Consider the following 13,810-nt stretch of genomic DNA (forward strand, 5'->3'; position numbering starts at 1 on the left):
TTTTTCCCATGTTTATTGGGTTTCATCTTGAATTGGTGTGGTATTATGCCTAGTGGAGATGGATATGATCGGGTGGTTCCTCTGGTGGCACGATGATACTCCAATGGTCCGTCAGTGATCCAAATTTGCCGTTCAAAAAAAAAAAAACCGCATATAGCAAGTTCACAAATTATCCTTCAAACTCGATAGACTTAGATTCTCCGCATCTAGCGAATCTCCATACGTTGGGCTCCATGGGTGCCCCAATGGGCTAGAAGTGGACGAACGGGGTTCGAGAGGAGGATGGTAAGAAGGTGGTGCTGCCACGGGTCTAAGAAGGGAAGATAATTTGGTCACAACTCAGAATCTTTTAAATTTTTCATTTGGTGATAACATAGTCACCTTAGGTATTGCCCATTATACACAAGATGAATTTACCTCTTATGGTTTATCTCAATTGTTTTAAGCAAGTCAAGGTCTCAAAATCAAAACACAAATTAAGAGTGGTGTAGACAAGTTCTCAAATAAAACTTTAAAATATAAGTGTGATACATTGAACTTATACAAAAATTATTCCCAACTAATATATTTGAAGCTATTGATGATATCATTTATCTTCTAATGGTAACTTTGAAATTTCTAATGAAAAAAAGGGGAAAAAATGTACCAACAATGGATTTGTAAACCTTTTTTGGTGACTTTACGTTGATGTAAATAGAAAAGTAAGAATAATCAAAAGGAAATTATTTCAAAGTTGAAACATTAGATAAACCAACAGAATAAAATCACCTCGGTTCAGTTATAAAATCACCGCGGTTCAATTAATGCATCGGTTATAACGCTGATGCATTTCTCATGATAATCGTAAAACTTGTAACTTGTAAGATCACCAAACATGAATTTTAACTTTTGATTTTATTACATCATTTATCAATCTTTTACGATATAACAACGATAACATAATTACAAAACATCATACATAACAACAACTCACATTAAACTATCAATTTTCATATAACCATGAGCCATACAAATCAAGTAAAGATTAAACATCATAAATATCAACAACAACTTAAACATTTAAACATCTAGCAAAAACAATCCAAGAGTCATAAACAATAACATCTGGGCCAACCCGAACGAGTAACGGTAACCCACGTTAATAAACGTTTGCTCCATTGGTTTCATAGCGTACAAATTCGCAGCATAGTCAATATCACTGGTTTCATAGCATATAAGTTGTTGAATCCATCAGGATTTAAAGTATTTGAAGAATATATTCTACTATTTATAGATGTAAAAAAATGAGCACACAAACACGATCCATGCACTATGATCAAGATGATAAAAAAAAAAATTAAACCATTTCATGTTGAAAGGTAGAGAGATGAACAACCACCTTCTTAGATAAAAAATATTTCTAGTATGTTAAATTGAAGTAGTATGTTTTAATTTAATTGAAATTTATAATTTTAGTGTTTTATTTTTAATTTCTAATTTAAAATAAAAAACTAAAAAAAAATTGAGTGATGGAATTCTATCACTAGTGATGACCACCGCCATTACAATTCTATCACTCGTGATAGAATAGTGGGTGATGACATGGCAGGAGTTGATTGGATATTGTGAGTGATAGAATTCTATCACTAGTGACCACCTCCACTCCGCTAAGGGGACTAGGGGTGGTTCACTAGTGATAGAATTTATCACTCACAAGCACCAATCAAGTTTCGCCATGTCATTGACCATTTTTCCATCACTCACAACCATTTTTAGTGGGGGTGGTCATCACTCACCACCACACCCAACAATTCCCCCCAACCAACAAATACCCTCACAAAAATAAACCATAACGCGTTGAATACATCACGAAATCGGGGTTTGCGTTATAAAATAACGCGTTGAAGAAGAACCGGCGGCGGCCCATCACGCGTTGATTATATTTCCGTTATAGAATAACGGTACCACCCCGGCATACCTAAGGCCAAGGGGTATGGGGCTTGGGTTGGGGCATGGGTTGGCTGAAAACGCCCAAGCCACCACCCCGGGGGCTTGGGTTGGGGCGTGGGTTTGGGGCGTGGCCCCATTGGCATGGGTTTGAAGCCGGGCGTGGGGCGGGCTAGTAAGGCTAGTAAGGTGACATGGCGGGCTCTCAATGGTCAAACCAAACTCATGCCCCCAACCCAAGCCCCACCATACCCCATGGGCGTGGGTTTGAGTGGTGGGGGGCTCCCATTCCACGTGTCAACAAATGCCCCAACCCAAACCCAACTCATACCCCACCATACCCCATAGTCTAACATCTATAAATACTAGACAATTATTCTATAAACACTCACTCTTTTTGTGTTTCTTAGATATTTTTCCCTTTCTGAAAGAAAAAGTTTAATTCATATGTTTATTTATTGGGTTATTCTAAATAGGTCTAAATGGGCCGGGTTTTGTCTGTTTATGGTTTGTTATGGTTGTTTTAAGTCGGTTTGTTAGTGTGGCAGGTTGCATATAATTCAAGGGGGCAGAATGAAACTTGAGAGGGACCCCGATCATCTCTTCAAGTTCTTTTGGACTGAAGTGTATTATTTGGGTATTCAAGTTCTTTTGGACTGAAGTGTATTATTTGGTATATATTGGAGATATATAAGATTGTATCCTTTACGCAGAAGTGTGATATTCCCCATAAAAATTCACTCACAAGTTCTTTCCAGAAGGGTTCTCTCCATTATTAATCTCATCTGAGAGATTGTTCGTCTTGTTGTATCTTGCTGTGTAGATCAGGTTGTATACCTTCTTGTTCCTTTTCTGTCGTTGTATTTTATAGATCAACTGATTAATCAGTCGATCTAAACGTTTGTATAGCAGATCTTACTTCGTGTAAGATCAAGGGTATTGGTTGGGTGGTTTTTTGGTTTGGGTAATCAATAAAAGTTTTACGTCACCGTTTTGCCGCTTCTCTTGTGTTTAGTATTGTTTCTTGTGTTTGTTGAGAAATCATACCGTTTGACATCTATAACATAATGAAGTTTCTTTGTGCCTTAGTTATTACCATGTCAATTTTGGCACTCTTAACGAGTAAAGTACATCCACAACTACTGCAATGCCATATAAAAGATGTTGAGGCGTGTCATTGTGAAAACTACGAAGGTCCAAACACCGACTGTTGTGAAAGTTTAGGGAAAAATCTGGGTTGTTGTCATTTCTATGGATTATACTGTCTATGGTTTGACAGAATCGTAAATGATTGTAATGCAGATTGTTGACGTTTACATATTCTGTATTTCACCATAATTGTCTTATAGTATATCCATATTTTAATAAAGTATATTATTCTAATGTGATTTTATTATTATGTATGTTTAAGTTAGAAATGAACTAAAACGATGAGGAAATAGCGATATGAATATTAAAAATCACACCAATGGTAATGACAAGAATACGCACCACTAAACTACAATATGACTAAAGGAAATTAGTTAATGTATATGTTATTTTTTAGTTAATACATATGGAAACTGTTACACAACTATTCACAACCTATACCCCCGATATCTTTCTTACAAGCATCATAGATTCTCGTTACATATTGATGATACATATCGTAATAGTAACAAAAGCATGCTAGACGTAATTCACCACAACATAATTTGGATGGTGGTGTGTTGTCGTCAAGAGGACAATCCTCGATATCAGATATATGGCAAGCCTCATGTGATGCCATCATCACCACCGTAATAACTAGTAAACCTGCTAGATACTGCATTATACCACAAAAGGAGGGAGATCAATATCAACGAACCAAAGCCGGAATATGAGTGTTTGAAGAATTTATTCTACTATTTATAGATATAAAAAAAATGAGCACACAAACACGATCGAGCATGCACTATGATCAAGATGATAAAAAAAAATTAAACCATTTCATGTTGAAATTAGATAGAGAGATGAACAACCAGCTTCTTAGATATGCTAAAAGACTCCATCTTTAGAGAGAGAAAGTGAAGAGAGAGAGAGAGATTGTATCTACGAGACAAATTGGTGTAGAGGCTTGTGTGAGAGATGGACAAAACAAGAGTAGGAATAGGGAGGTGGTCTTATAGACTTTCTTTTACTACATTCGACGGTCCAGATCAATCCGATCAAAACTTTATCAACCACATATATATTTTTTAAACAATTTCTATTTTTAGCATTACTTGGTATTCATGAAATTGATCTTGGTCGTATCCACGTAGACGACGTCTAAATCCCCACTCAACCACTTGAATCCAAAATCACTCCCGTTCACTGGTTTTGACGAAAATTTTGATCGACTACGGTCTGGTTCGGCTACTTTTGACAAAAGTTCATGGTCTTATGGTTAGGGTTTACTGAATTCATGGTATTAGACAAGTGTGTATTAGTCGGATCTGGTCTTATTTATACAATCGGTAATGTTGATTTCAAAATCAGCTTTTCGGTTTACATAGTTGGTACAAAAATTAAAATTAAAACTAAATAATAAATGTGTACCAGTCCGGTCCGATTTTCGAACCTCTCAAATTTTAACGGTTTAAACGATTCGATTTATAAAGAACAATTTTTTTGTGAGTTGAATACTTGTACATTATATAATATATAAGTTCATTAATTTCATTGTTTCGTTACGTTAAATATATACATAATATAAAGTTTTTAGATGATTCATGTTAATTAATTAGGAAGATTAAGTTAACATAAGAAATTTAATTAAGTTAGTATAAATGGACATGTAATGAATATTATATTTGAGTTGAAATCTTATTCTTCCTGGTCTATATTTAATTATTAAATCCAACTTTCAAAAAAGTTTGGAATTGAGTAGCTAATTAATATGACATATTTCTCTAGTTATGCTATGTGGGGTTATTCCACGGTCCTCCCAATCGTCGAGGTGATCCCACCTCGCAGACCGCCACCCAACAAGCCTGAGTCTGGGGGTAAATCCGCTACCGTAGGGGCATTAGAAACGAGCAAGACTCAAACCCATCACATCCAGGTTAGAATGCGGGCTGGTGGCCATTGGACTGACACCCAATGGTTTAGTTATGCTATGTTCAATAGTTGATAATGAAAAGGTGTAGTTAAGAATGTGGGGTATGGGGTGGGGGTTGGGGCGTGGGTGGCTGAAAACGCTCAAGTCATCATCCCGAGTGGGCTTGGGTTTGAGCGTGGCCCAAGGGGCGGGAGTTTAAGACCGGGCGTTGGGCATGCCTAGCGGTACTACGTGGCTGGCTCCTATTCGCTTTTTGGCTAGGTCATAGCGGGCTACATTTAAAATTCAAATTATAACCGTTTGGCCAATTAAGCCAAGCGGTACACCCATCCACCCAACTGTCCACATCGCTATATATATAACCCCCAACCCCACCACCGGCTGTCCACCGCTACCCCAACCCAAACACACTTGATCGAACCCGCTACCCACACACATTTGATCGATGGCCTCTTGGACACACGAGAAAGAGCTAGCTCTTGTCACGAGCGTCGTTGACGTAATGAAGGGCCGCCAACCCGGTGAGACACGTTATTGGCCGGAAGCTTTTGCTAGCTACCGGCATAACGTGGGAAACGACCGACACAATTTAAACGCGTGCCAACACAAATGGCGCGAGCTACGACTGAAGCTCGATCGTTTTAAAGCCTACTACGACAGTGTCCCGGCCGGTGAGATAAGTCACGAAGACCGGGTGGCGGTGGCCAACATCGAGTTCCGGGGCAAGGAGCGGAAGCCGTTCGACAAGCTCGCCCTTTTCGAAATCTACCTAACGCTCTAGGTTTTTTTTTATTTTGTAATCTTTTTTTTCTAGAATTTTGTAATTTTTAGGAATTTAATAAAATGTTAGGCTTTTTTTTTTAAATATTGTGTGTATTTTTTAATTTTTGTTTTTTTTTTATTTTTATTTTAATAAATCTGCCAAGCCACGCGAGCTAGCCACGCCCCGCCATACCCCACGGACTACTCATATTCACTCAAGGTGTGTCTTTGCAAGTGCTATGACGACGACATCAAGAGTCAAGACCACGTTATGCATTTACTTTTTTTTTAACGAGAACTTTATTAAAACACACCGAACCTGAAAACCGGGACCACAACAAACACACAACACATCTAAGGTCATATATTCACTCATGGAGCTAGCTACCTACCTACCTAGGATGGATGTCATTAATTTGTATATATGCTTAGTTGTATCGATCTGTATTTACATTTATTGTTTCTTATATTGTTTTAGGAATATTGGTTGTTATTTGTACGTGGTCCCTCACTCGGATAAAAGATTGTGTGACATTCTCACACGATCAAAAGCTCAACTTTAAGCTTAAGCAAATCTTAATCTTAGTTAGCAAATTAAAAGAACTAATATCTAGAATATATATATATTAATCGGAGTTGCAATTTGATGTAGCGTGTGAAATGATAACGAAGATACTGATGTGCGTGAAGTGTGTTATATTTTTTATGTATATTTAAGCCCCTTTTACACTTTTAGCCAAGTTTTAAATTTATAAAACACGATATTTACTAACACTAAACACACATATGGGCAAGTGCACCCATCGTGGACGTAGTATAGTGTTGGTAAGATACCGAGGTCGTCCAAGGACACAAGAGCTTTTAATACCGGTTTATCCTCAACGTCTAATCAAATCAAAAAGTGAAAGAAAATGTTTTTAACTAAGAAAATAAAAACTAACTAAATGCTGAAAAATAAAATAAAATAAAAAAAACAGATAGACAAGATGAATCACTTGGATCCGACACGTGTATTAGTATAACCTTTGATTATTTTCGCACTTTTGCACTTGTTTAAGAGATTATCTTAGTTATTGTAGTAGGCCCCTCTTTTGAAGGCGACATTACCCTCAACCCAGTAGTTTGAGTCAGCAAGGATACAATCCTAAAGGGTCGGATTATTGAAAGATAATGAATTAAGTTATTAATGCAAATTGTGGTAGGCCCCGCTTTCGGCGGTGACGTTACCCTCGGCTAAGTAGTCTGAGTCAGCAGGGATACAGTCCTAAATAGCCGGGTTATAGTATTAATAGTAGTTAACTTATGAGGGGGTCAAAGAGTTTGGATCCCCGCCATCCAATACCTATGGGCATTGAAGGAGATCCTACTAAATTTTGACCCAGGTCCCAAGCAGGACCTCTAAACGCTGAACAAGGGCAAGACCCTTACCAAACCGTTCCCTTAACCCCCGACCAGGTAGCCAACATACCTCCATATAGACCGTGGAGATATGAATGGTGAAAATCTTTTATTTTATATAGACAGTAAAATAATGCCAAGACACCACGGACAAACGATAAGGAAAGATCACCTTCAACATAAGCAACTAATTATTAAAGTCATTAATACAAAACCAAATAAAAAGTGCAAAAGATTGACAATAAAAAGTATTATACTAAACACTTGTCTTCACCAAGTGATGTAAGAGACTTAGGCAAACATGGCCTTGATTGTCAAGAACTATTACGATCAATCTTGGATCCCGAGACGACTCACACACTCTACGATGGACAATGGATGATGGTGGTGGATGATGGTGTTATGGTGGTGGTGGGTGGTGGATGAAGTGTGAGAGAGGTGGTGTGCCAAGGGATGAGTTGAAATGGCTCCAAGCACTCCTATTTATAGGCTGAACAGAAGCCTGGGCACGGCCCCGTGTCCGCTGGACACGGCCCCGTGCCCGTCTGACACACTCTCTCTTCATTAATTGTAATTCGCAATTACAATAAATGCACCTGCAGCACTCTGACCACGCCCCCGTGTCCGCTGGGCACAGCCCCGTGGTGGGCAATAGAAGCTTCTACCACTTTGTCTTTTGTGCCAGGGCTGACCATTCTGGACACTGCCCCATGCTCGCTGAGCACGGCCCCGTGTTGAGCTGGACACGCCCCGTGTCCGCTGGACACAGCCCCATGTTCAGCTGGGCACAGCCCCATGCTCAGCTGGGCACAGCCCCATGCTCTGCTTTCTTCTTGTTTTTGCTTTGTGAGATGCTGTCGAGGAGTCGGGCATGCCACATTTCTTCCTTTTCTTTGTATTTATGTTGGATTTGGCTGCATTTTTGCTTCTTTTGTTCATTTAAGCTCTTTTAACCCTGAAAATACAAAAGGAAGACAAAAGCACACTTTTTCCAACATTAGTACTTAAAAAGGGTTAGTTTTATGTCTCATTTGATGTAATTTATATGTTGCATTTTACACACATCAATACCCGTGATAATCTTCCCTAAACCCCCAAATTCAATCCAAAGGGCAGAGAATTTGAAATGATAAGATGGTTTATTGCAAAATTGATGAATGACCATCCGAATTACATGAGAAGAACATAAAAAAGAAAAAAAAATTCGAAACGGGTCAATAAAAGGTCATGGGCCAAACACAAGCCCAAAAACAAAGTGCATAAAACATGAAAAAAAACACAAAACTGTCTGTGCCCCTCGTTTCAAGCTTCAATTTGACTGACCGAACGTCTAAAACGGACACCGTAGCCAGAGTTATGGTCGTTTTCGTAAATCACTCTTGACAGTTCGATTATGGGCCTCCAAAAATGTCATAGCATAATCTTCTACACTTGGACCTGCATCACAATTGAGTACGTTTTATACAAAAAAACTTACAATTTGACATTTCATTTCAAGTCGATCGTACTCCCTAACATGGGTCGGGCTATAAATCCATCCCGATTGATTGCCAAACAATTCGATGTCACACCTATGACAAACTTTAAAAGAAGAGGCCAGGTATACACATGAGTCCCTTAATGAAAGTGGGATAAAACGTCTGTAATAATAAAAACATTCTATCGAAAGAAAGACCCGTACAACACATGTATAATTTTCTAGAAGAAATGACGTACAGTTTGATTATCTTACATAAGCAACACGGGGCCCCTTTAGGGTACTCGGGGTGCTCACCGATTTCCCATCGGTGACCCCTTTTCCCGCTCGGCAAGAACACCGCCATCCATGCGGTGAGGTAGAGAGAGGAGAGAGAACCGGTGGCGGCTCACCGAAGAGAGAGGGAGGAGAGAGAGAGGGAGTGACCAATCAATGCTTTTCTTTTTTTAAAAAAAAAAAAAAAAAACCAATTCACCTAAGAGGGGAGTGCCGCCATCAATTTAGGGTGTTAGGGGAGTTTAAAAGGGGAGTTGACGTGGCACACGAGGATTGGTTGGGCGTAAGAGAGGGGACTCACCTCATAGGTGAGCACCCCTTACACCCTTATCTTAGTTTAAAGAAATTATAAAGGCCTAATCTTACCAATCAGATGCCACCAAATTATGTCACATTCCAAAAACATCAATGTCACTATGTAGCTTTACCTTATCTTATGGTGATTAACTTTAACAATCCAACGAACGTGTTAGTTATCGCCAAACCAATAGCTTAGCTTGGGGGAGGTTTACAACCAACAACAACTAGGTGCGGATGCAGCGTTAAGTGGTTTTCTCAGAGCTCATGTAATAGTTTTGTTTTGTGGTGTATGTAGACAACTTTCCATTTTGCCATATAATATATAGAGTTAAATGTCTGCTTTGGGCTATTTTGACAGTTTAGTCTAAAGGTTTTATTTTTCGTCTTTGGGTTTAAAAAGATTTCACCATTGTCATTTTAGTTCACTCGGTTAAGTTCATCCATTTTTTCTGTTAACAAGAAAGGCAATTCGGTCATTTTATATGGCCAAATTGCCCTCCTAGTTAACAGAATTGCATATAAAATGACCGAATTGCCCTTCTTGTTAACATAAAAATGTATGAAGTTAACCCAATGGACTAAAATGACAACGCTAAAACCTTTTTGGACCCACATGCGAAAAATGAAACATTTAGACTAAATTGACAAAATGACCCAAATCACAGGGACTAAATTGGCATTTGACTCTAATACTGTATTAAAATTGGCTCGAGCTCGAAATTCAAATCGAGCTGGGATTTCAGGCTCGAGCTCGACTTATTTAAAATTCGAGTTAGCTCGGCTTGGCTCGATCTATCTCGAACTAACAAAATACCGCAAAGTTTACTAAATAAAAACCCTAAAAAAATGAATAGGGAAATTGGCCTGTAATAATCTCACCTAGACCTTATAATAATCCCACCTCAGAATATTCCCCCCACCAGTCCCACCTTTCACCTATTTTTCCTACAATGGTCCCCCGTTAAAAAAAAAACTTAACGGAGTTAAGCTTTTTTCCAAATTACAAACAGATTTTTTAGGACTTTTCATTAGAACGACGATACGAGTCCATTGATGTAAAACTTGCCTCGAAACGGTGCTCCAAATGATGAAAAGGGCGCTTTAATTCGGGTGTTTAAATTTCCAATTAACCAAAATCAAGTCACTTTGAGCACCATTTCGAAGTAAGTTTTACATCGATGGACTCGTATCATCGTTCTGATCAAAAGTCCTAAAAATCTGTTTGTAATTTGGAAAAAAAACTTAACTCCGTTAAGTTTTTTTAACTAGGAACCGTTGTAGGAAAAATAGGTGAAAGGTGGGACTGGTAGGGGGAATATTCTGAGGTAGGATTATTAATGGTCAATAAGGTCTAGGTGGATTATTACAGGCCAATTCCCCAAATAAATATTTTCATATACTAAGGGCCATATATACAATTTAATTTAACCAAATTTAATTTAACCAAATGGTTAAATATGCAAGTATAAATAGTTAACTCACTTCGTACATTTTATTTACCTTCTTTTATAGGGGAAATACTCCCTTAGTTTTGATGTGGGACAAAAAAATGAAGGATGTAAACCTTATCGAGCTGGCTCACTAGCCGAGCCAGGCCAAGCTCGAGCTCGGCTCGTTTACAAACCGAGCCAAACCGAGCTTGCTTGTTTACAACCGAGCCAATTTCGAGTCGAGCTTTTTTCGAGCGAGCTGAGAGCCACGAGTTTTTTGGACACCCCTACTAATACATGGGTAACATGTTTCAGTTTTTCCCCTTAGTTTTAGATGGTTTAATATATAAACCTCATAGTTTGATACAATTTTAAATACCTACCCAAATAATAATCAGGTTACTTATAATAAGTGGATTAACAGATCTAAATAGTTCTTGATTAAATCTTTTAATAATAGTTTATAATTAATTATCTTTGTTTTTTTCTTTGACTCGGTCTAACTTTTGCTAGTTTTAATGTAAATAACCCACCTCAAAAGACCATAGTTAAATGTAATGTTAATAGCCCACTTCAAAAGCCATTGACAGTTGAATCTAGAGGTGTATAAACCGGTTAATTTTAATAACCCGTTATACAAGTTAATTTGACTTTAACTGGTTAGTGCTTTAATCAGTTAATTACTTTAATCGGTTCGGTTAATTAACCGGTTATTTTGCTTTTTTTTTTTTCGGTTAACCGGTCTATCGGATAGAAAACCTGTTCCTATACCATATACTCATAACCGCTTATTAACTTATGGTTAAAAATAATCACTAACCGGTTATTTCTAAATCGGTTATTAACAGGTTACGGTTTCGGTTAATAATCAATTACGCTTAATTAACCAGTTATTTTGTGCACCTCTAGTTGGACCCGGTCCAACCTTATAAATTTACTACTTTAATTTTTATTATATTTTTTTCCAAAAATATTTATTAGAAAAAGGTGATTTTAATATATTTGTCAAACTGTTTCTTTTCAATCCACTATGTTTTCAGTAATCACGTTTCAACTGCACGACTCTATTTTTATCTCAAAATATTCATAAGAAAAAGGTGATTTTAATATATTTGCCAAACTCTTTCTTTTCAATCCAATATATTTTCAGTAATCACGTTTCAACTACACAACTCTATAACAAAAACTAGAGCTACTCGTATAAAAACAATTTTCCATTGTCACTATCATGACAATAAATCTACTCAATACATTATATAAGAACAATATTTCATTCTCAGTATGAATCTACTCAATACGTTTTATAGAAATCCAAATGACGATGTGGATAGTCACTAATTCATATTTCTCGTACTAATTATGAACATAAGCTTCATAATGACAAATTAATAAGTGATGGAACCAAAAGTAAAGTTGTGAGTAGAACTTTAAGTAAATACATATACCAAACCTGGCTTTATGTACCTTTAAGTTCTTATAGATATTATTCCCTTGCTAAAAATGATCTTACGTGATTGGTTTATGACTTGTAAAGTGTTCTTATGATACTCTTGAATTTGTATATCAATGGAACTCACTTGATTTATAATATAGTTGCATTTTGGGGTGTGATAAAGCTTAGGGATCATGAGGTCCTGGTTTGATTCTCACAAAGTGGTTTTTCTGAGATTTTTGGGTTTCCTCCTGAATTAGTGTATATGAATTATAGCCTAGTGGAGATGGATATGATCAGATAGCTCCGCTGATAACACGATGATATTCCAATGTTCCGTCAGTGATTCTAATTTTTCGTTAAAAAAAATGGAACTCACTCGAAGAAATGAGTGTATTAGTATTTCCACATATTTGGACTAATCAGAGTTTCGAAAAAAATTAGTGATAATATTTTTTATTCTAACATCTTAGCTTAATATTTTTTACTAGACTATTATGTTGGATTTAAAAACAGAGTCAAAGAAGGTGGAAAATACGCTAAAGTTTGTGAGAATAATTAGTATGTCTTTGTCTTCCTGGCGTTTGACACGTTCGGCTCCATGGCATCGGAGGTGGTTCGGTTCTTGGCTAGAGTTCAGCATGTGGTCCACAACAACTTTTCGACCCCTCAGGGCGAGCCTTTGTTTTTAGTAGATTGGAGTTTTTTATTCAGAAGTGGATGGCGATGCAGTTTGTTGCTCGTCTACCTGCTATTGTAATGTAATTTGCCTAGTAATTGATATGAGAATTCTACTTTATTTTCATAAAAATAAAAAGAATAAACATAGAACAAAAAAAGGAACCGATTAAGGCTGCGGGGTATGGGGCGGGGGTTTAGGCGTGGGTGGGCTGAAAACGCCCAAGTCACCACCCCGGGTGGGCATGGGTTTGGGCGTGGCCCTTGGGGCATGGGTTTCATGTGACAACCTGAACCTTCAAGGTTAGTGTCGTCTAACCTCGTAACTTTTAATCTTGTATTTTCCGTTTACGCAATGTGTTACCACACGTTTCGGTGAATGTTTGTTACTTGTTACGCTTAGACGTAAACGGAAATCATAGGTGTTGGGCCGAGTACCAGCTATACACGATTGGGCCTAGGGCCGCACCCCAAATATTTGAAGCCTCAACTAAATTAAGGCCCACCCATTAATATGTATTGATTAAATCCAACCCATTTAATATATATTGATTCAAGCCCATTAATATATGATTTCGGAAGTCAAGTGTGTGGGCTTGGCCCAGATCGGTCAAGATAAACAACCGCCCCCAAGATCCTATATCTATTATATCTATTAATACGTATCATACTCTAAAGCGAATCCTGCATAGCTTAAATCATAACAAACTCCACTCTATATCTCTCTCTCTCAAATCGACACACGGCAGCAGGAGATCTACCCCCTTCGAGTTTACATCTTGTTTGATCGGGCTTCCGGTTAGTATCTTATTATATTTATTGAACTGGGTTATCATGGCTGCATATTCATTTAATAAAAGTTGTTCATTTAATAAAGTTGAGTCATGTGCGTGTGTATTGTTGAAAGTGTAGTCAGATAGAAAACATTCATAATATCATGTGGCCGTCCATGTTGAGGTGTCGATCCTCTATTGGACCGAGCAAAGGTCCAATGGGGGATAGTTAATTGTGATATGATGTTAATTGTGCATGAACTTGTTAATTGTTGGCAGCTTTATGATCGGCCACTT

At 37.7% G+C, this 13,810-nt stretch overlaps 1 long non-coding RNA gene across 2 annotated transcripts; it reads right to left on the minus strand.

Annotated features, from left to right (window-relative positions):
- Nucleotides 1–3,436: 3,436 nt before the first annotated feature.
- LOC110895969 lies at nt 3,437–4,030 on the minus strand. 2 transcript variants are annotated; one of them, XR_002567504.1, is made up of 2 exons: nt 3,927–4,030; nt 3,437–3,730 (listed from the first exon to the last, which is right to left on the minus strand). It is a non-coding gene; the product is annotated as an uncharacterized LOC110895969 (long non-coding RNA). The 2 variants fall into 2 exon arrangements; XR_004873832.1 differs by having other exon boundaries at nt 3,891–4,024.
- Nucleotides 4,031–13,810: the final 9,780 nt, after the last annotated feature.

Source organism: Helianthus annuus, chromosome 12 (assembly GCF_002127325.2).
Source record: "Helianthus annuus cultivar XRQ/B chromosome 12, HanXRQr2.0-SUNRISE, whole genome shotgun sequence".
NCBI lineage: Eukaryota > Viridiplantae > Streptophyta > Magnoliopsida > Asterales > Asteraceae > Helianthus > Helianthus annuus.